The sequence below is a fragment of the Rousettus aegyptiacus genome, unplaced genomic scaffold, assembly GCF_014176215.1.
Source record: "Rousettus aegyptiacus isolate mRouAeg1 unplaced genomic scaffold, mRouAeg1.p scaffold_m13_p_4, whole genome shotgun sequence".
Classification (NCBI taxonomy): domain Eukaryota; kingdom Metazoa; phylum Chordata; class Mammalia; order Chiroptera; family Pteropodidae; genus Rousettus; species Rousettus aegyptiacus.
In genome coordinates this window covers 15,185,131-15,209,320 of record NW_023416307.1, presented here as the reverse complement: position 1 = coordinate 15,209,320, position 24,190 = coordinate 15,185,131, and positions in this window count along the sequence as shown.

The window sequence follows — 24,190 nt, the reverse complement described above, 5'->3', positions numbered from 1 at the left end:
TATTTAGACTTTTGATACATAATTTTTCTTCATAAAGAAATCCCTCCATCATATCCTATAAAACTGGCTTGGTGATGATGAACTCCTTGAGATTTTTCTCTTCTGGGAAGCTCTTTATCCTTTGATTCTAAATGATAACTTTGCTGGGTAAAGTAATCTTGGTTTTAGATCCTGGGTTTTCATCACTTTGAATATTTTCTGCTAAGTCCTCTGGCCTGTAAAGTTTCTTTTGAGAAATTGGCTGAAAATCTTATGAGAGCTCCCTTGTACATAACTAATTGCTTTTCTATTGCTCCTTTTAAGATTCTGTCTTTGAATTTAATCCTCGACATTTTACTTATGATGTGTTTTGGTGTGGGCCTCTTTGGGTTCATCTTGTTTAGGACTCTGAACTTCCTTAGATTGTATGTCTATTTTCTTTACCAGGTTAGGGGAATTTTCTGTCATTATTTCTTCAAATAGGTGCTCAATTCCCTGCTCTCTCTCTTCTCCTTCTAGTACTCCTTTGATGCAAATGTTATTATCTTCAGAGTTGTCCCAGAGGCTTCTTAAACAATATTCATTTTTTTGGATTCTTTCTTCTTGTTGCTTTTCTAATTGGGTGTCCTCCAATATCCCATACTCTATTTGTGAGCCTATGCCTCTGGACTGTGAACTTTAAAAGATGTTTTCTCATTTTCCTGCACTCTCCAACCCCCCACATACACATAAACACACACACACTTAGGTGGGAAAGGATGACTAGAGTGGGTTGGAGTGGCATATTTCCCTTTCCACTGTGGGGCTCATTGGAGCTGAAGTTGGGTATTTCCTTCCCCTACATGAAAGGCTAGAGTTGGCTAGTATTGAATATTTTCATTTCTCCACCTGGAAGGCTCTAGCTCACTAATTTCAGTATTTTCGATCCCCCAGGTCAATTTGACTCTAATAAAAAGCACCAAGTTGAGCTCTGGTAAATTCGTTTCTCCTAAGGGCAAGTCTTGTTAAGAACAGAGTACTCTGGCATAATTTAAATCTCTTCCTTTACCCTCCCCTTGACTGACAGGAGGGAATTTTTCTCCACTATTTACTATTGAAAACCAGGTTGAGCTCCTCAAAGTAAAAGTCATAGAATTGTGAGAGCCCACCTATGACTGGTCCCACTCCAATAATGACTGTATGTGATTAGTGACAAATCCTATAAAAGATACTTTATAGTCCTTGTTTTAGACTTCCTAGCTTTACCCCTCTAACTGTCTTAGTGTTTTCTTAGAGATTCGTGAAGCTTGTTCTTCAGTAAGTTGGCTTTCTCTTGTATGAAATTGATGAGTAAATATAATCTTGACATAGATTAACTTGGTACTTCTAAATTATTTTTAATGGCACTATTCCAAACCACTAACAAATCCCAACCGAGGAGGATAAAATGGGATGCAATGCATTTTTGGTGGAAACCAAGTAAAAATTAGTGCACAATATTATTAAGAAATTAAATGAAAAGAGAGATAACAATAGATCATAGCCAGGTAAAAGCAGACACCAGAAATGATTCATTGCTGATATTAAATATTGAAATATTGAGTTCAGCTCTTATATGTGGTAAATTTACTAATAAAAATATAGGTTTTCGGAAGCAAAGACACCTTTTGTAGGCAACACATTTGAGGAAGTATAAGTCACAAAGACTTCATAACAATAATTAGTGTTAAGCAAATGATCTTCAACAAGTCTTGAAGAAATAAATACTAGATGAAGTATGGATGTGGTGAACACAACTTTTCCCCACATTATACTGACAAGAATCAGCTTTATGATCTTGTATAAAATGAAGGATGTTCAGTAATGTAATCTTCTATATAATTAAAGAAAATAAAATGAGTTGATAATTGAGTAACATCACTACTCACCAATGATGTGACTCATTTATTTTCTCTCACTTTAAGCGCAATCATTTTCTTTTCAAGGAAATTAAATCAAAGTCCCATCCAGTCACTGAATTCAGCTTAAAATCCAGGAACTCTGTTTGCTATGTAATCCTTCTGTCATACCCAGATTTAGTTACTCTTAGATTGTCAGAGAGAGATAAGAAAGAGAGAGAGAGCAGGAGAATGAGAGAAAAGGAGGAGGGGAGGGACGGGGAGAGAGAGAGAGAGAGAGAGAGAGAGAGAGAGAATCTTTTAGCTCCCAACACAATGATGAAGTTTAAACAAAATAACATCAATACAATTTTTAAAATTCTCAAGAATAAAATGAGAGGCTACAATACATGCAGCCGTCATAGCAGCGTTGGTTTGTACAATGTTTGAATCTTACTTTGCAGGCATTGCAAAGGTTTTCCCTGAGAGAGGAGGAATTTTTTTTTTTTTTTAATTAATATGTACATCTGCTGTGGCAGTAGGGAGAATCCATTTCCAAGATTCTTGACTCTGCATTATGGGAGGTTCTTCATTTACCTCTCATAGCCATGTCTAAAATAGATGTGAAATATGCACCTGTTGGAGTTGGTAAGCATTTGCAGTTTTCTTCCTGAATATGTAAGGATTCTACAGAAGTTTGTTTTCTGTTGCATTCAGTCAAGACTTTTGGGAGTCCAAGCTGCTGATTTCTTAGCCATAGAATTCTCTCAATATTTCTCTAGGGTTCTTTTTCCTTTTAATCAAGTTTAGATGCCAAGTAATACAAAATTTTTTCCTAGGCATTACTCTCAATCCTGGCTTAACAGGCTTTCTTCACCAAATCCTCCTCTCAGCTTGCTTGTAACTAGTTTGAAGCTATACAGAAAAAAGAAGGAAAGGCCAATCCCTTAATCATGCATTTCCCTTGAGTCACTTTATTTTGCTGAGGAGTTTCACTTTCATTTATTACTAAAGCATTATTAAATCCTATTTCTTGCTTTTGGGGGCCTACAAGAAGCCAGATTTTCAACCATGTAAAAGTAAAGACATAGATATTGCTCTCTTCTAAACTTCTGATCTCCTGCTGCTTCTCTCATTGGCTAAACACACCTCAGTTCCAGGGAGCACAGGAGGCCTTTGCTGCAGGTTCGCCTTCCGGGGCACAAAAGGATGGAGAAAAATAGAGAGTGGGTTTGGAGACGTAAATGACAAATAATTAACATAATACTTATTTCTTATATTTTCTTACATATGATATGGATATGGAAAATTATGTTTCTGTAATTCCAATTTATATCATTTTCTAAAAATGTTTAAAATGATAAACTTTGTATCATTAAAGGAACACAAAAACATTTAGGCACATAATTCTTATTGAAACTAATACAAATATATAACCTTAGAAATATGCAGTTAAATTTTCCTTTAATCATTTTTAAATTTACTATTAATCTCATGGTCATTCATGACTTTTGTAGTTCTGAAATCATAACATACATCTACTTGAAATTATCGACGTGATACCAGATGACATGTCCAAAAGTGATATTTTTTAGGACTTTTTCTAAAAAGAAAAAAAGTAAAAAGGCGTCCTAGTATTTTACTCAAACAATATTGTCAATCAATGGATATACCATTATAATATTTAAATATCATTAGAATATTCAAATATTAGGGTTAATCAACTTATTATATTAGTTGGATAATTTTATTAATGTTAACCTAGATCTAAAATACATGAGAAAAACAAACGTTTGTCTTTCATGATTTTAACTTTGATGATGAATTTTTGGCGTTTAAAGGTTGTCAAGAAAACAACTAAGATAAAGACCATATATTGTAGTAATTTTTGTCTATTTTACAGAATAAATTTCCAATTTGAAATAATTAATTTGAATGTGTTCTTATGGCTCTTGTGGTGGTACTATGTAATTATTTAGAGGTTATAAGATACCAAGAAATTATTTTCATTGGTTTTAAATACAACTTATTAATGTATTTGATGCTACTGACCCAGGAAACTCACATAAAAGCCCTGTGAGTAAAGACAAATAAAAATATAAAAAGCATGATGTAGACTATATCAAGACAAATGTATATTTAGATTTTGTTTGGATTATGGAATTATTTTGTAAAATGTATAAATAAAAGTATTGTTTTAAATACTATCATACAGATTCAACATAACTTCTTTCCAAATTAAAAAGTACATGTATTTTTAATGCTTTGCTACTGCATGTTTCTGCTTTCTTTCAAATACCATCACACCATTATTAATAAGAGTAAATAACTGTATACAAAAGAATTGACTCTGAATACTTACTGGAAGAGCAATAACAATCTTGAGAATGTTTAACTTTCTTTCAGCACTGGCTTGCTGATATTATTTTAGCCACTTCTAGTATCTTGCTGAGATTGCTAAAAATTGTTAGCAATTTGAAAATATGCCATCATGTTAATGTATGCAGCTTTCTTCCTGTTCACATTTGTAAAATAACATACTTTATTTTGCTTTTGCAAATTGCCAACATAAAATATATCGCAGGGTTTTCTTGAGTAAAAGCTTGGGATTATCATTTTTTCCCCTTGCAGTTTTGTTGGAAATTCATTTTTAAGAGGCAATAATGATAAAGTTTAATAAAGTTTAAACTTAAATGAGAAAAAGGTTTGAAGAGAAGTTGATGTCCACTTGAGTGAACAATTGCAATTTCTTTCTCATACATAATTTAAAATTTGCCTGGATATTTTTGCTTCAGGAAAACCTTTTTTTTTTTTCATAATATTGTATTATTTTCCCTCATGACAGCTTTCTCAAATGATTATATGTCATTCTTGAGGAATACTTTATTTAACAATAAATATTAGCAGTAATGTTGGAGAAGTCATTGCTTCATATTTTCTTCCTAGGGCCATAGTTTAATAGATAACTTGTTACTAGATTTAATTAGAATTCTTACTATATACATAATATTTTATTTTTGCCTTTCAATAACTTAATAAGGAAGATTAAAATAGGAAGAAAACAAGTTGATATAATGGATTTTACTGCAGAAATAAGAAATAAAATAAATAATGTCTCCAGAGTATGCCTGAGACAAGCATAAATTTAGCCCCCAATACTGTCCTTTCATACTGCAAATGTGTATGGTAAAATCATATCTTTTCTTTAAATCCAGGCTCAAATTGCTTTATCACAACCTATTAGATCCAGGAAAGTATAGGTCATCTCTGTTACTTCTGAACGTTCGCCAAACTACCTATTCTAGTTTACTCTTTGTATAGTCATATAAGTTATTTATATTACTAAATCAACTTATAATATTCGATTGCAGTTTTTTAATTAAATTTATTGGGATTACATTGGTTAATAACATTATATATGTTTCAAGGGTACAATTCTATATCATCTGTATACTGCATTGTATGTTCACCGCACAAAGTCTAGTCTCCTTCCATCACCATATATGTGACTCCTTTAACCCTCTTCACCTTCCCTCAGCGCCTTCCCCTCTGGTAGACACTATACTGTTGTCTCTGTCTGTGTTTGTTAATTTGTTTTGTCTGTCCATTTGTTGCTTTCTGTTTTATACCCGATATATGAGTGAAATGGTATGATTCTTGTCCTTTTTGTCTGACTTAGTTCCCTTAACATGATACTCTCAAGATCCATTCATGTTTTCAAAAAAAAAAAAAAAAAAAAAACTATTTCATCCTTTCTTATGGCTGAATAATATTTCATGGCATTTGCATACTATATCTTCATGTGATTTCTGTTTGATTTTTGAAATCCCTAAGTGCCTACTCAGTGCACTAAATAACTGTAGACTATTTAGGAAAGAAATTACCAAGAGTCATTTTGATCATATGATACTTAGAATAAATTTCTGAAATATTCAAAGAAAGACTCTATCAAGTATTAGGTCTTCCTAATCTCAGTATGTACTGCCAGTCATCAGAAATTCACTGAAACCCCAAAGTTAAGAATGATGTGTGTGTGTGTGTGTGTGTGTGTGAGAGAGAGAGAGTAAAAATGGATTGAAAAGCATGCTATTTTAACAGCCTCAGATTCTTTTTAATACTCAGAAGGCATTTTTTAAATTTGTTTTCTTTTTAGATGCGGTTCTGACATTGCACAATACAAATAGGCATTGCATGATACTGCAGTACAAAGAAGATTTTAAATAATATGTTGTGGTCTTAATTCAAATTTTATATTAATAGATGTTTTAAGTATATTTAAAGGTGAAATTTGAGCTTATAGTTTTGTGTAATTGTTAGCATTAGTCATTTTTGTTCTAAATGCCCTGTCACTGTTTGTTCCTCTTTGTTTACTACAACTGATTTAGAGATTTGTCTTAAGTACGAATGATTTCTTGTCATATAATTGAAATTCAGCAAGGGAAGAGTTCTTTCATTCTACATTAGAATGTAATAATCTAACAGCATAAAACCAAGCAAATGAAGAAATTGGTCAGAATGCAGAATTGTCTCCCATAATGAATCCTTTAACTTACTATGAATGGGATATAGCTATAATTGCAAAATTATTAGTATTGAGTACCCTTGAAGATTGAGAGAGATGAAAAAAAGAAGGGGATGAAAACATAAATGGATAAAGAAAACATGAGATCTGTATAACAGAATATTATTCAGCCTTTAAAAAATCCTGCCTTTCATGACAATATGGATGGACCTGGAGGTCATTAGACCAAATGGACTAAGCGAAACACTAAAAAAGACAAATACATGATCTTGTTTATAGGTGGAATGTATATATATGGAAAAAATCAGTTTCATAGTAACAGGGAATAGAATGCTGGTTACCAAAGGGGAGATATTAATCAAAGGGTACACACTTTCAGTTATAAGGTGAATAGTGTGTGGAAACCAATATGCAGCACAGTGACTGTAGTTAGTAATAATGGGTCATAAGCTTAAAATTTATTAGGAGAGTAAATCTCAAGTATTCTCACCACACATACACACATCACACACAAAGGTAACTATAGGAAGTGATGGATATGTTAATTACATTGGTTATGACAGTAATTTTCTGGTGTATACATATCAAAACATCAGTTATACATCTTAAATATATATGACTGTTATTTGTAAAAAAATAAAGTATTTTTAAAAATTACTTTTAAAATAGAAGAAATAAAGGTGGTGGGGTGTTTCTGAAATGACCACCAAGTAACTATCATGATTTTTGTTGGAATTACATCTGCCAATGTGAGGATCTTTGAAAATAAAAATAAGAAAATTTTAAAAATTGTCAAAAAATGAATAAAATATATTTTACCCACATTTATATTATGGGTATATAAAGAAAACAAGTTGTTGCTAAAACAATTTGTTGCTAGAAAGAAGTTGAAAATTAATTCGACTTAGCCTAATAGGTACTTTAACATACAGTAGTGTGTTTCATTTTTTGCATGTTTGTGTTGTATAAACCTGGCTTCGTAAAGTATAACATATCACTATAATTAATATGCACACCGTACCTTGGGAAGCTAACACACTATGCTTACTATCTGTACTTCGTCAAGGCAAAGTGTAATGTTTTATAAACATGGTATATTTCTGGGAGTTTTAAGGAGAACTGTCTTGAGCAATGCTGGGGCTATTCTTTGTATTTTCTACTTAACTCTGTCATACTATAAATTCAAAAGAAGAACAGTCATTTCTCTCAGGACTAGAATGAGGTAAAAATGTTGTTGCATTCTGAAATAAAGTAACTACCGTACCCTTCATTTTTTTCCCCCTCTGAGCTTGTTTTCATCTCTGAATTTTCTGTTTTCATATCTTGCCTGGGTTTTACTCACTGCCTTTGCTACCATCTGTTATTTCCAGTAGAGAAAATTTAATAATGTTTAAGACCAATAACTTCTGTATTTCATTTCCTTTCCACCCCTCCTTTCTGATGTCCATATAGGTCTAAAAAATTACCATCAGGAATAGAGTTGTCTCATTTAACACAAATAATATTTTTAAATTTAAAGAAAGGAAAAACATTTCTGGAGCTTCTCTTTGTAAGCTCTAAATTGCATTTTAATTCAGTAGTTTCAATTTCACTGAGACGTGCATTACACTAATTTCTTTGTTACTTTTTGATACAGAATCTTGGGAATAACATTTAGCTGTTCAGGTTTTTTTTTTTAAGTTTAAATTCTACCTTGTTAAAAAGTTCCCAAATTGTTCATTGCACACAGCCTTAGCACTAATTATTGTTCTGGGATGATGGCATGCAACTGCCAGCTTGAAAAGACCAGTATGCCAGCATCTCAGGGCACTGCTGTCTGTGGCCAAGTGGACTACGTTCTTCCTGTGTTAATCAGTCAATTCTGATAGACTTCTATCAACATCTGTGAACTGAGGCTCTTGGAAATTTTCTTTCTGTCTGTCTGTCTGTCTGTTTATCATTCTATCACCTATATATTTAATTTGTAATTTACATTTTGTAAGTTGAGAGAATGAGAATTTTGAAACACTTATTAAGAAAAGGAAATATACAAGTTTGTTAAAATTCATTTATTATTTTTGTTGGAGCATAATTTAAACATGTTTTAAATTTCTAATGTCTACAGATAGGTACAAGGGGATCATTTTATATTGCATCTTGCAGGAATAATGAATTCTAATGATAGATTTGGGGGGTAAATATTATTTTATTTTTAACTGACAAACCTGTAAAATTGCTCACCCTGGGGTCATTAAGACATTCCACAGTTCACTAAGGAGCTGAGGAAATTATATTACATATTAAAATTAATATTTCTATTTAATTATTTCCACATTTGAATATACTCTAAATCAATTTATATCCATGTAGAAAAATATATTCAGAATTCAAATACTTCTTACCATCTTCATTCATGATCATGACTTTGGTTTGAGTCGCCATACTCTTGCAAATGATTAGAGATGAACATATCTATTTCCTTTCTGATTCTTCCCTTACTTGCTGTACAGTTTCAAAATAATGATGCCTTTAAAATGCTCCTTTAGCCTAAACATTTCAATGGTTTCCATTTCATACAGAGAAAAACCCTACTATAAATTCCTACGAGGCCCTAAGCGATCGAGATTCTTGTCTGCTTTCTAATCCCCTCCTACTAGTTTCCTCCCTCACCCTGTTCCAGCTACACTAGTCTCCTTGTTGCTTCTTCAAAATTCCAGCATGTTCCTTCTTTAGAGTCTTTATCCAGAATGCTTTTTCTGCATATAAGCACTTGGATGACTTGTGCGTCTTCGTACAGCTTTTGCTTAAATTTGCTTTTTATAAAGGTTTGCCCTCCGTGCTCTGTTTAAAATTAAACCGTTCCTCACCATACTCCTAATTGTTTCCTGTTTCGATTTTCTCCCCTATAATAATTAATTTGCTTGTTTTATTTACTCATCATTGTCTTTCTCTCCACTATATAATAGAAACTCTAAGAGGACAGGAACGCTTGTTTTGTTCACTAATGTATCCCAACACTGAGACCACTGCTTGGCACATGGTAGGAGTTTTATACATAAGTGACTGTATATGTGTGTTACATTCAGGGCAACACTGTACACCAAAATATTAAGCTAGTTGTTTTTGTTTCTCCCACTCTTTTCTCTCATCTGTACATCAAGGGCTTTCCCCACCCCCTTTAAATCATGAATAAGAAACAAAGATGAAAAGAGATACATAAGACTAATTTTTTTCTTCTAAAAAAAATAGGTGACAATAGTTTTGTATAAAAATAGAATGAAATTGGGCAGATGACTCAACAAAAGGGAGAGAGAAGATGAGTTAGAAGAGAGTCGAGGAAGAGAAGCTACCATCAGAGATGACCAGAAGACAGAGAGAAAGCTCACTGTCAATCTGCGCATGGTGAGTCCACCAAATCAGTATTTATGACAACCTACTCTTCAAACTCTGCCACCCTGACAAGAAATACAGCTCTTGAATATTCAGGATTGAGATGGAGACTTGAAGGAAGAAAACTCCCTCTACTCCCTTAACATAGCTAAACAAGAAGATAGGGGGAAATTCCTTATGAGCAAGGAGAGCAATGGACCCGCCACAAAAATTAATGTGACTGAATCACAACATGTTTCGACTAATTACTAAGAACAGAGTAGGCTGTAGTTAGACTTAGCTAGGAAAGGTTGAGGTTCTACAAATAAAAAATATACCTATAGTGGTGAAAATGGTGACAGGAAGAGCAAGTCACATATTTGGAAAAGAAAAATGCTAAGTCTTAAAAAAATCCAGTCAGAAATACATGTTTATATCACAAAAATTTATTCCAAAAATTTCTGATTATCTCGTATTACTTTACACATATTTATTAATGAACTGCAGAATACTCAAGTATCAAATGTTGATTTACAGTGCTAGCAAGACTAGATAGAGATGCCTCTAAGAAAAAATAAACCTAGCTTTTCTTATCTGAAAAATACAAAGGTCACCAGGGTCAAAAAAAAAAAATAATGGAATTAACAATATCTTCTAGGATGCAAGGGAATCATATATAGATCAACGATTCATTCCAGAGGTACACAGGTAAAGATAATAACTGCTGAATCAGTGAAGGTCATATCAGACATTATGAATGTTCAACTGCTCCTCCTCAAACCCAAGTTTAAAATTTAAAGCTGTTTTACGCAGATACTTGACAAATTTGGATACACTCTTGATCTTCACAACTGAGTTAAGAGTATCATACCAAGCGCAATGTACTCAGTGTACAATATGACTATATTAGAGGAGATGACGGGGTCATAGTTTACTTGGGCATGTACACCAGTGTATACCTTAAGCACCATAAAGTTAACGCAGCTTTTTAAAAATACTTTTTTGAAATTAGAAGTCTAAAACTGGACCAATGACAGAATGGCAGTCATCCTACTAGAGCATGTATGTGCACACATACATTTGTACAAAGACTAACTGCAAGGTTATATTTATTGATAAATTTTAAAATAAATGATGAAAAGCATTATATTAATAGGTAATTAAATATGTTATTTAATGCATATTATGTATGATTCATCAATAAAAAATGTTTAGCTACAGCCATATCTATTATATATTTTATGTGTATGTATACGCACGTACACATATATATATGCATACATGTAAACACATATGTTTGCATATAAGTACGTGCATGCATAATCTGTAGAAAGATATGAATTTATGCCCACATGACTGCTAAATTGTGTATTCTGTACATGTACGGGGTGGGGATAATAGTAACATTCAGTATGTATTGTAGAAAAATTAACTTTTACTCCATAAAATTTTGGATTTTAATAATTTATGATATATTAACAATATTAATTTTATAATATATAATTATGCTATTGATAAGATCAATTGTGATTAATATTATATAAAATATGTCAGAAAAATACTTGCCTTCCTAATTTTATAGCTATCTCACTTATCAAATTCTCATTAAATTAGCCTTTCCAAAATAAATTATTGCAAATGAATAATATTGCTATAGAAAAATTGAGCTTATTTTATAAGTTCTATAAAACGTTTTAATCTATTGACTCTTTAAAACTGCTCGTTTGTGTTATACGTTATATTCTTCATGATCCTTGTATTTGAAGGTTTTTATACATGGTTATTTAATAATGGCATATACATGTAAACTTTACATTTCTTAATAGGGGTTAAATCTGTTAAGATTTTTAAAAAATTTTGTTTGCAAAATGGATTTTTTGGGGGTGTGATAACTGTTAATAATATGGTGCTGATATTAACCATCATGGTACTACTGAAATAATCTTATTTTATTGAAAAAAATATATAGTATAACCTAATATAATCTACATAAATTCCAATATGGCCTCCATTACAATGAACAGAAATTGTCTGCTTAGTTTAAAGCCATATTAATGACTGGATGTCATAAAAATGTTTTTTCTTTGGAACGGCAATCATAAAAAAGTGAGTGGAAAATCATTATTACCTGAATTGAAAAATTAACTTCACATTAAAATCAGTTATGCAGTATACTTATCTAGAAGTCTTAATAGCAATTTTGAATTTGTTCTTTTGGCTATAGCCATGTATTAACTGATCATATGTGAGTGGTTCCACACTGATGTGAATGAGAGCCATAATTCCATAATATTTTATATCTAAAAATTTAAGAATTGATGATAAAGTATCTTCAATAAATGTTATTCAGTAATTTCTCTGCATTAACTTGAGAACATACAACTATATTTTCATTGTTTTTACATAAATTTGAGAACTACATTCTTAAAGCATTTTTTACTGTGAGCTTTTAAGATGTGTATAACAAACACAAAAGTGCCTAATATGTAGTAAACATTACATAAATGCTTTAGAGTTATAGACTAATTTAATCATATTATCCCCTAACTATAATATTACATGGTATCTTGCTTGAATAGATTTAAATGAAGACCTAATTTTTGCTGGTCTTTTAATTTACCTTTCTATATAACAGTCATTTTTATTCAACTTCAATAGCATGTCAACTGGGCCATCATATCTATTTTCATTGAAAGTCATTTGTTAATCCTTAGCCACGAGGAAAGATTTGAGGAAGCTTATTTAAATCCTACCAAGCGTCCTTTCTAAGTAAACTTTTCCCCTCAGAGAGAAATTGTCAATTTGACAACATATTCTTAGATTGGTGCTCAGCACTCGGCAAAGCTCTTATGAATTGTCTGCAGTCCTCTGTCCACATGCAGCTTACTAGTGGTGATCAGCATTCATTAACCTTGGCAAGGACCCAGCAACTACATAGCTACCAGTTTTTGTCACCACGGCAGTGCCTCTTAAGACAGTCCATTCATCATTCTTCTTAGCAGTGCCCATCAGTCCTTAAAGTGTGTAGATTTGTGATGTGATATAAGTGAAGGACTGTTTGGGAGCCAGATAGAAGAGATAATTACACCTTTCCTACTTTAAATTATAAAGACCATGTTCCAATATGGAACTCAGCAAGTTCCAATATGTGAAAGAAATCGTACTCACGTTACAACAGAATTTTTGTAACATAAACAATTTTGCTTTATAATTTTGGCATATGTGAGAATGTCAATGTGATGAAAATGGTCTTTAATTACATTAATTACATAAAACTGAGTAGATCGAAGACTGAATAAAGGGTAGATTATATCCTATTTGTAGAGAGTCAGTAATTTATAGTAAGGAGTAAAGATAAAGTTTACATTTGATCAGCGTTTTGATTTTGAAGACATATGTACATGCACACATGTTGTTTCAGGGGATAACTAGGACCAGGTTGATAATTTCCTATGGTGTTATCATGTATATGGTGCCTATTTTTGCACTAGTTTCTCATTGGAATGAGTGTTATAGAAGCAATAATACTGAAAATGTAGAATATAATCAATTGAAGTTTAGATCATTTTTTATGAATCTCTGTAGTAGTCTAATATTTATTTTTACATGAAAGTATTTTATGTCCAGAATAAATCTTGTAGTTCATCACATATGATACACCTTTTGTGATCTTATGAAAATAAGCCTTGCAAAATACAGACATGTTAGACATAGTCTACATATAATGTTAAATTATAAAAATATATATATACCACATCTTAGCTTGCCTCAGTTTTTTCAAGTTTGTGTTTAAAATAATAGAGAGAAATAACTGTTACACCAATTTTGCCATTTAACCAAGAATCCAATCAGAAAATTTAAGTAGCGACTGACATAGCAGTCAGTAAGGATGATCTAATTTCTCGATAGAAAGAGACCGGAATGTACCGAATCATGAAAATTGTTTTATTTTCATTTTATCTTAGTTAAAAAGTGCTTCTGGATATTAGACTTTAAATATAATGAAGCTAGAAGTCAGCCATGCTTAGTACAACCTAGTATCTCTCCTAGAATCATAGGCTCTCTTTGCTCTGAAAACTGCTGGGGTGAATCCTTTAATTATGAAAATGTAAATTAAAACTTAACTATAGTTTTAAAGTCATCTGCTTTACACTGAGATGTCAGTGTTAAAAATGTTATTTAGGTCTACCAGTATCATTAAACCCTAGTGTGATTAGAGGAACGATTTACCAATAATGTGAACAATATTTTTTGCCTTGGAAATGTGTGCACATGTTCTTTACAAGAGATAATATCAAAATAATGAATGAAAACTGGCTGGTGTAACAAAGATGAAGAAGGCATATCTTCAGTTTGGGCTGTCAGTAGCTCCAACAGAAACCAGACACTGTGTCAAAACTCACACATGGTGCTATTCTAAATAGAATGTCTCAGACTTTAAAAAATATATATACTGAAATATTGTCATTACTCTGCTTTGTCATGAAAACTATACCAGAGTGCTGGTTGATGTCTTCCTCTGCCTTCTTTGAAGCTGTTCTGTCTTTCACAGTATTAGAAACTTATCTGTGCACATGACTTCGTGAAGATTGCACTTCAAAAGTTACCTTGACAGTCATGTTGACCACATAACTGATTTCTTAGCCACTAGAAAATGACCGGATGCATGTGTGCAAATTATGAACCACAAGTTAGCTACTCATTTCATCTCTAATCTCTTTTCTGCCAGCTGAAATTTAGGCATGAGGATTTGCTAACTTTGGTTATGCAAAAGGCACAACATTCTAGAACTGTGAGCAAGAAATGGAGAAATAATGGAATTGCAGACCTATACCATAGAACTCATTTATTTCCATACTGTTATATGAGAGTTAAAGAGATGTTTATCCTATTTAAGCAACATATATTTGAGAATCTGTTTCAGCACCTTAGCCTTATTTTTTAACCAATACAGAGCTCAAGCCATACTCAGGGTGAGGGTTCTACTACACTACATGGCTATTCCTACTATCATTTATTCGGGACCAGAAAAGGAAACAGATAGAACATAGATCTGAAAAAGAAAGGCTTTGTCTTTTTACTTTTCCTAGTATTAGATAGAAATATCAAGGAATCAAGTAGAGGAGAAACTTGGGATATTCTTCTAGATGAGCTTTGAGATGCCTTTTCAACAATTATTCCCATTAAAAATTGGATGACAACTAATAATATTAAAACTACTATTGGTGTGCATTCTTATATGTCATGGTTGAATAATTATATAGGCCATCTAGATGAAGTGGAAAAAATGTTAAGTTGCTGCTAATCTATTATGACCTTTTTGATGTTTCCTTATAATGTATGAATTCTTTACTCCCATATAGACAGAACTCTACTCAAGGACGAATACCCATAGCCCACATTTATTTTTATACACGACTATAATTATAATGCTTTTCAATGGAAGAAGCCCTTGACTCAAAGATATCAATTATGATTATCAGCATTAGAAGCCTAGCTTTTGTTAAACGTGACATAAATTATTGAGATGAAATAGCAACTGAAAAATTTCTAATTTGACCAGGGGTTTTGAACAAACAACTTAGAAATAAAAAAAATATATTTTTTTCTCTCATATTTAGACATTAAAAAGATTAACAATGTACTTCACTTGAACGACACTTTTTTTGAGTTTTAAAGAAAAATTGGGGTGGAGGAGAATAAATATATTTTTACTTGGTATTCGTGAGGGCAGTTTATGATGAAGCTGTTTTTGTATATGTGTCTTCGTCTATTTTCCCATGTCACAGTATTTCTGTGTGTTTGTGTGTATGTGTGAAAATAAATGATTAAAACAAGAGGTAGATGTAAGTGGGAAAAGTTCAATTAAGTAAACAATTTAATTTTTTAGAATATCTGATTATTTTGAGAGTATGATATTCACTAATATTTTGCCATACATAATATATATTTATATAAATTTATAGAAAGTTTAATATCAATATATATAAATTTATAGAAAGTAACTCAATATTTTTGTGCGTTTTTGAAAAGAAAAGCTATGTTCTATACTACAGACACACACACGTACATGCATGTCTACACTCGCATTCTTTTAGGCGCTCTGCTGCACTTTGAGAAGGTTCATTCCTATTCCTGTTTACTCTCCTTGACAGATTTTATTTAGGTTGATTCTCCTGCATCTGTATAAAATTATTAAATTCTTACTACCCTATTATAAATAGATTATGCAATGTCCTTTATAAATAAATATATATATTGCTGTGTAAATCTACTAAACGACAAATACATACTTTTCTCTGGGATTTTATACGTAAACTTAAAATCAAGGGAAAAAAAGATTTTGTATAGACATTTAGTCAAGAGAGGCTAACTTGACCTGGATGCCTGGATGCAAAATTTAAATCGTTCCCCCAAATTGATATAAGGTAACAACCTATTCCTTTTTATTTAAGAAAATTTTAATGTAGTAACCAATCATTGTAGAAGTTAATGACTTTTTCATTTTCACTTTATGAGATGGTCTGTAACTTCATGCTCCTGAGCCTCATTCCATGTTTTGGGATGAGTAATCCCATTCGCAAACTGTCGTCTGCGGTGTGTGACACAACAAACTGCTACCAACTACTGCTTCTGTGATTCATTAATTTACTCCTGTTTCCCCCCGCCCCCCCCCCGAACTTTTGACAGTTGGCAGGATTACTACCATGGAAATCAGCAAATGCTACAAATTAGACCTTTGTTTTTGAAGAGATACTTTACAAATATATCACTAATGGGAAGATATTTGTTCTTATTTTCTATTGCTGCGTGACAAATTACCACAGACATAAAAGCTTAAAACAGTAACTATTTCTTAGGTCCAAATAGAGTTGGCATTATTCTTTGCTTATTCTCACAGAGCTGAAATCAAGACGTTTGCCAGAGTGGGCTCTTATTTGGAGGCTTTGGGGAAGAATCTACTTCTAAGCTCATTCAAATTCTAGAAAGAATTTAGCCGATTGAATTTATAGCAGTGAAGTTCATTTCTTTGCTGCCAGGGTGTGACATTAACTTTTAAGTCAGCAAATGTATCTAGTATTCTTTTCCCACTTAAATCCCTGGCTTACTCTTCTGCTACAGTTAAAGAAAACTGCTTTTAAATGACCCATATGATTAGTTTAGGTCCACCCACTTAATTCTTCTAAAAAATAGCTTTAATTATGTCTGCAAAATCCTTTTTTCAGGTACTGCAAAACAAGCACAGGTGTAACACCAAGAGGCAGAAATAATGAGGGATTTTAGGATTTTGCTTAGCACAATTCACCCTCTGGCTCCCATGATTAATATCCCTTCCATTTGCAAAATACATTCATCTTCCCACCAGACTTCCTAAATTTCTTATCCCATTATAACATCAGGTTAAGTCCAAAATTCCATCCAATTTTATCAGCTGAAAAAATTTTAAATCTCATTTTCCAAGTTCTTGAAATCAGGCACAAAAGAAGGTCCTGACTATAATCTATTAAATCAAGATACTGGTGTCAATCCCTCTCTGTCCATAGATTTATCCAGGGACAATTTATTTGACCCCAATATTTTCAATATACAATGTGGGACATGTACAAGTTAATAGTGATAGAAATTTTGGCTCAAAAAGGGGAAAGTAGAAAGCAAAAAGGAGTAACTGATTCAAAGCATAATTGGTTGCAAGTGGGTAAACTCTAGATGGAGTTTTTAAATGACATTAGAAGCTTGGAATGATTCCTCTGTGGTTCTGTCCCTCCCTCTGAACTCCTGGTTCCACCCACTGAGTTCTACCTTCAGCCATCTGTTTCTTCCTTCATTTTCATGAAAAGTAGAACATGTTTTTATGAGAGGTTTATCAGCCTACATCTGCCAGTATAATTTGGGGGGTTCGGTAACCTTCATCCATTTGGCGCTCTCTCTGTCCCATTTAGTACAAGATGGCACATTTTTTTATGATATAAGCTTATCAAGGAAGTTTTGAGTTATGTGAATTGGACTGGATTCACTTAATTAGATAAAAGATATTTTCACAGGTATTTCTCAGATCATAGTTTCCTTATTTTTGGCTTCTACCAACATAGCTGTGTAACAATATTTTTAAACATCCTAGAGTCCCTCTGATTTGATTGATATTGAGATTAAGGGCACATCCTTAATATATTGTGACAATCACTTCACTGTCTGCCACACTTTCAGCTGGTATTTCAGACTTTCAGTACGGTTGCTATCTAGGGAGGCTAAAGTTTTTAAAATTATCAGCCTGGTTCATTTTCGTTCAATAGCTATTACCTTAATTCATCTTTTTCCTCCCATATTTTGCTGTAAGCAGCAAGAAGACGTCAGGCAGGATATTCAGCACTTTACTTAACAATCTCTGTAGCTATTATATTCATGTTTGTCACTTACAAGTTCTTCTTTCTAAATAACTGTAGGACGCAATTTCACTGAATTTTCTCGACCATATAAAAAGGATCCTCCTTTAACAAATACAAAATAACATGTGGCTCATTGCTTCACAGACTTCACTGAAAGTTCTCTGAAAGTCCAGGTCTCTATTAAACAGTCTGCTCATAGTAGTTTAGGCTTTCTCTAAGGCAATTTGGGATTTATCTGTAATGCTCTCCACTCGTTTTTGATTCCTCACCATCAACGTCTTCAACATCTATATTTTTGCTAATAATTTGTTCAAGGCAACCCAAACTATACCTTGTTCTTCAAAATTCTAGCCTTCACACACTAACCGATGTCAAAGCTACTCCTACATTTTAGGTATGTCTTTTAGTGGCACCTCACATTCAGTTAGCAGGAACTTGATTAGTTTTGTATTTCTGCATAAAAAACTTAGCACAAACTCAATTCAAAGAAAGCCTTAAATAATTTTTCCCACTACCCAGTCGTCTAATCACACTACATATTTATACATACTGCATCTAGTTACCAGCTACACGAAAACTTGTAATTCTAAAATGTTAAGTTGAACACCTGAATATATTCTTCTAATATATGTAAAAGCATAGTTACTGCAGATTTTTTTTCAGAGTAAGAATCTATTTTCAATTTGATAAATTAATATAACATCTCAGGTGTTATGATATATCTGCAGTCATAAAAATAAAAAAAAAAACAGCCTTAAGTCATTGCATAAACTATACTTATTTATATAATTAAATAAGCATAATTAAAGAGGCAAAATTGATGACTAAAAGGCAAATGCACGCAAATCATTAGAGCTATCAAATGTTAAACTAATTTCAAAATAAAACTCCAAAAAAGTATTTATCATTTATTACCAAAACCTAAGAAGCCAATCTCAAAAAACACATTTCCATAAATGTAACTCCTAAAGTAATTTTAAAAAGTGCCTGCAGACAATTTTCAAATAATTTTTACATACTAAACTAGCAAAACAATGGTACTGAACATTTGGTAACATAAATTGCCTTAAGAAAATTTAATGCTAATCAGTTTTAATTTCTCTTTTGTAAGTTGAAATTGCATAAATTGATATAAAAATTAATGTGTTTTCAGAAACATGTTAACTTCCATAATATTTATTGATGGAAAGATATTTGCCAGGTATTTTTATATCTACTACTTCATTTAAATATCACAATATTCCTAAAGGTTGCTTATTATTAATCACAAGTTTATAGATGATGAGGCTTAAACTCAGTATTTCTTAGCAACAATAACAGTGAGGTAACTGGTAAGATAGATTTATATCCAAATATTTTTAAAGCAAGTACGTTTTTCCTTCTTATGTTACAAGAATAAGAAACAAGAAACTGGTTACTTCTGCAAGAAAATCATCATCTTTTTAGAATGATTATGTATCCACTGATCACAAATAGATACACAGTGCCTTATTTCTTTGTATTAATTGAAATTTTCATCAACTGAAACATATAACAAATAGCAACTAGCATTTTTAATATTTTTGCTTACACTAAGAATTTATTACCAAAATTTTTATTTATCACTTTTTAAATAATTTTTGGTGTAATTCATCAAGATAACTTTTTAATAAACAAATTTTTTTCTAAGTAATTATGTATAATCTCTAAAGCCTCTGTTGGGTTGTGATGGTTTTTAAAGTTGAAATCATGCTTTCAACTTAGTAAATAACTGTTAATTTTCCATGATTATTATTATTATTATTATTTTGGTATTGGTATGTGTAATATTTTCTCAAAAGTTATAGAGCTTTTAAAAGCTTTTTGAAGTTTCTCACAAAAATTATTTCACAGATGTTACATGGCATCACCTGCCAGATGAACATCTGAACCTTCTCTTTCTGAGTGAACAGATTGACCACATTCCTTAACCTCTGTTGTTAAATATGGCGATGTGAATAATGTGGAAAGCTGATGGAATGCGAGTGCAAGTGATGAGTGCCTGTGAAAATCTTGGTCCATTAAAATCACTCGTGCCAATTCCTTGATGTTCATTCTTTTCCCCTTGGTTGGCAAGAATGGATACAACTTCCAAGGGAAGCTTGGAATTCACACGTGGAAGATACAAAGGGCTCTGGAAGTTTGGGTCCTTGAATGGACATGAGAAAATAGATGGACATTCTGGCCACATGTGCATACACACTATTCTATTACATGACAAAGAAATACACTTTTTATGAGATTGCTATTATATATTTTGGGACTATTTGTTGCAACTATTAGCTCCTCTCCCCTTTGTAAACACATGTTCTGAGTACAAGTTTGGTTCTCTTCTCTGGAATTGCTGACTGTGTTTGCATTTCTCAGTCCTTACAGAGTGAACTTTTTTTTTTTTTTTAATTTTATGGGCTCATTTAGGCTCTATAAATTATTTTTCTGTCTTCTTTCAGTTATTTACTGAAGTACAGTTTTTTTCACTCATATCTCCTAAGGATGTTGGAAATCTGCAAGAACACTCTTATTTCCAAAATTTGCCTTCCCACAGTCTTAGCACTGTGCTCATCTTTTTGTCCTATGAAGAGTAAATTGCTCCATGTATTTCTTCTTTACCTCAGAACATGAACCCTTCATCTTTGTTTCTTTTTCTTTTCCATCTTTTACATATTTCTTATGGTGTGGTTTTATCTCCATGTCTGGAGCTTTGATAGGATGACACTTTTTTTTAAAAGTTAATTTCCGGGGGGATCCCTGCCAACATTCAGAAGTTCCCAACCCTCCCAATAAGGTTTGGTAGTACCCATCCTTCATTCTATATTCATTACCACCCATTACCTGTCAAGTTTGTGGAAATTTCAGTCTATGCGTGAAACCCTAGTTTCTAGCAGTGTCACAAATGATAACATTTGACTTGTTACATCCGTTTGGTTATTTTACTAGAAAATTGGTATAAAAAAAAGAAAGAAGGACATCAACTGTATGGGCTTAGAATACTATTTTGAATCTGGAAGCCAAAATTTTATATTAAATAAATTGATGGGACTAGAATGACATATGAATAAATAAATATATTAGTCTACACAATCTGTCAAAATACATTGTTACAGCAGTTAGTAGTCACACACTTCTGTTATCATTTAGTCTTTCACTTCCAAATACATATTTGCCTTTTCAGCCAGGACAGAGGAATATGGGAATAGATCTATAGGCAAGAAAGAATGGTCAAATAATGTTGTAAGAATGGTGGTGAGAATAATATTTAAGGATGCAAGATGTGGAACTTATAAAAGAAAGAAAATATTCTTTGTGTAAAGAGAAACAATTTTGTAGAAGTTCATTATTGCATCCTGTGTTAGAAAATATTTAGACTAATGTAGATAAATTCTTCAAGTGGATTTCAAAGAACTCACAGCTAAGGCAATAAAAATAAATAGTATTTTTAAATGAATCCTGACAAATGTCAATAATCAAACAGACTTCTCTATCATTGCATAAAACAGATTACTGAAAGCATAGCAAATATACAAAAGCTTTGTTAATAGCAACCAAATTTTCAGTGTTTATATTATTTGTGCTAATCCTGCTGGGGTCCTTGAAGAATCTAGAACCCTAAAAAATGTACTTTGGGTAAATTTTCTATTCTCATGAGTTGCCATTTGGAGAAAAATATCAATCTATAAGACATATTCCAATCACATATGCATGTTGACCAGTATGCTATTGAATTAATAGATCTTAAGTGTATTTTAAGAAATTAACAGTTTAGGAGAAAAATATTTTAGTCAAGTAAAGTCCTAGCATGTAGGTTTGCTGAAAAAGAAAAGAAGTAAAACACCTTAGTTTACTTCTTTTGGCCACATGTATTTGTATAGGATGATCTGTGATATTGAAAATGAGCATCTGGGACAAATATTTAATAAATAACATGCATACAAACTTCCAAAGTGAGAATGATGATTTTGATTAAATTTCAATCATTTGAAATAACATTTCTATAAATGACTAGGAAGTATTTTCAAGTAATTTTAAGGTAGAGCAAATTGTATTAGTTTGCCAGGTCTACTATAACCAAGTATCACAAAATTTATTATCTCACCATTTTGGAGGCTAGAAATCTTAGATAAAGGTTTTGGCTTGGTTGGTTACTCCTGGGGGCTAGAAGTGACAATCTGTTCCATGCCATTCTCCTAGCTTTTGCTGGTTTACTAGCAACCTTTTGATTTTCCTTGGCTTCTGCCATGTCAAATCAGTTTCTGCCCTCATCTTTACATGGCATTGTGCAACGCCTAATTTCCTCTTTTATATAAGGGTACCAAGTATATTGGATTAGAGTCCCACCCTATTCCTGTATGATCATATCTTATCTAATCTTATTTGTAACAAACTTATTTTCAAATATGTTCTGAAGTACCAGTAGTTAGGGCTTCACATTTGAATTTTTGAAGGACACAATTCAATTCATTATAACGGTAAAGAATACTTTTCCCAGAATACTCTTTACAAGTCCCTATATCAAATTGTGGATGGAATATTAAATGGCCTAAAACATATCTTTTGAGCATAATAAAATGAAAAGGCCTGTGGTTCATCTCACTAATTACTCAAGGAGAAAATGAAAAATTTGAGGCATTAAAGGGCAGAAAATAAGTACTTCTATTCCACTGAATATGTTTGTTTTAAGGTTAATAAATTATTTAAAATAAATTGTGCCAATATACCATCTTAGGACTGAGAGCTATTAAAGAGTTTGTATGTCTTATGGATATAGACAATGATTATAAATATTGAAAGAGCAATAAAGGGGAACAAGATGCTTTGTGCTAAAAGGAAGAGAGAAATAATGCAGAGGACTTCTGGAGACAAAAAGTGAATGAAGAATGTCCACCGCGAAAGTGATTTCAACCTCAATCTGAAGAAAAGAACTAACAGTTGAATAAAAGTGACATTTTATCATAGACATCTACTGCTAAATGATGGCTCAATTTTTATAGAGAAAGAATATATATTATCGAAAAAGTTATCAAAAGTGGCTGCTAGAATAGAACTTAATAAAAGAGAAGTAAATGAGAGATTTGGAAAGAGAGGCTAAAATGTCTCAAAATTCTACATGGTTAATATGAATATGAAGTAAGAAGTAATTGTCACATATTAATAAATTTTAACTTTCTGTTAAATTGTAATCAGCAATTATGTACTTTAACTTACTCTTCTTGAATTCATTACTTATAAGTCAGCCTAAAACCATTTCTGAAAACAATTAAACTTTAAAAGTTGTCTTTATTTTAGAGTCATATTTTATAAATAAAAAAAAATTCATACAAACTTTTTATTGTTTATTTGTTATTTGTATTTGCTATTTCTAGGTGAATTATTTGCTCTATTTTCTCTCCATATCAAATATATTCACACAGAAGACACTTAGTATTTCCATAGAAATAAAAGTGCTGGTGAAAAATGTGTCCATTTTTATAGTCTATTCACTCAGCATTATTGCTCATTCATATTCATTTATATGTTATTTTCCTGCATTTTCTGCAATGGTTATCATATCTCAAACCGATAGCTTCCAAAATTAATATTGAGTCCAATTCTTTTTGTGGTTGTAGGTGGAATTGATTACCATTTCTTCAATACTTAGGTTTTTTTTTTTTCTGAATTGCTGCATATAAGAAAAATATTTAATGCCTGTGCATATAGAGCTAAATACAGGATAAATCCCTAAGTTTTAAAATAAATAAAAGAAATAAATGTGTTATAGAATGGATTAAGAATTAATAAATAAGAGAACAAATACCTGAATGAATGTAGGAATTGGTGAATGACATATATAAAGCAACCTGCTAACTATAAATTTTGAAGAACATTTTATTCATGTGGACTTGCCAGTTTTTATCAATTGGATATCATTACCATTTATACTGATGAGGCAGTTGCTAATAACTCTGTAGTGTTTAATTACTCAGAATGTTACTCTTGAAAAAAATAACATAAATGATAATATCAGGAGGAGGTACCATCTCCATGTACAGAAACTCAGAGATCATGTGCTCTGTGCTTAAATCAAAATATAAAAAAGAAAATAACAC